Source organism: Charadrius vociferus, unplaced genomic scaffold (genome assembly GCF_000708025.1).
Source record: "Charadrius vociferus isolate BGI_N301 unplaced genomic scaffold, ASM70802v2 scaffold259, whole genome shotgun sequence".
NCBI classification, from domain to species: Eukaryota; Metazoa; Chordata; class Aves; order Charadriiformes; family Charadriidae; genus Charadrius; species Charadrius vociferus.
The window spans coordinates 3,814,874-3,815,533 of NW_009661368.1; positions in this window are offsets into that span (position 1 = coordinate 3,814,874).

The window sequence follows — 660 nt, forward strand, 5'->3', positions numbered from 1 at the left end:
CGGCTGTACCCCCCAGCGTGGCTGGACACGGGCAGGGGCAGCTGTGGGGCTGTCATCCCCAGCTGCCAAGCCCTTTCCTGCCCTTTGCCTCTGGAGCATCCCCACTGCCTAGCTTTCTGAGGGGCTTTCAGTCTGCCTGGGCAGCAGCCCGACCTGGTCACTCTCCCACAAGTCGTGCCCTCTGCTCTGAGAGCACCGGGGTCAGTTTAATGAGTTAATGCTGGCGAAGCAGTTCTGGAAGGATAAGTGCTGTGTAAGCACTAAGCCTCCCAAGTCTCCCTGTGTTTGCCGCACGAGCCCCTCACAGCCCGGCTCTGCTGCCCTACAGCACAGATAATCTCCCAGAGCGCAAAGTGCTGGCTCAGACCAACCCCTCATTGCACGGCCGGGGGTGGGGGGGGAGAGGGGACACTGTGGAGGGACAGCGTGAAGCCTCCATCCTTGGAGTGAGGAGGCTCAAGGGGGTGGTGACAGCAGGGGCAACCCCTCGGCTGTGCCCCTGCAGCTTGCTCAGGCAGGGCCCTGGGGAAGAATCCCCGGCCTGAGGAGCTGCCTGTCCTCTCTGTGATGGGTGTTTGCATGGGTGGGATGGAGCAGTATGGCAGCATGGGTGCTGCTGCTGCTGCTTCGGCAGTGCCCCTCACGGTTCCACGAGCCCCG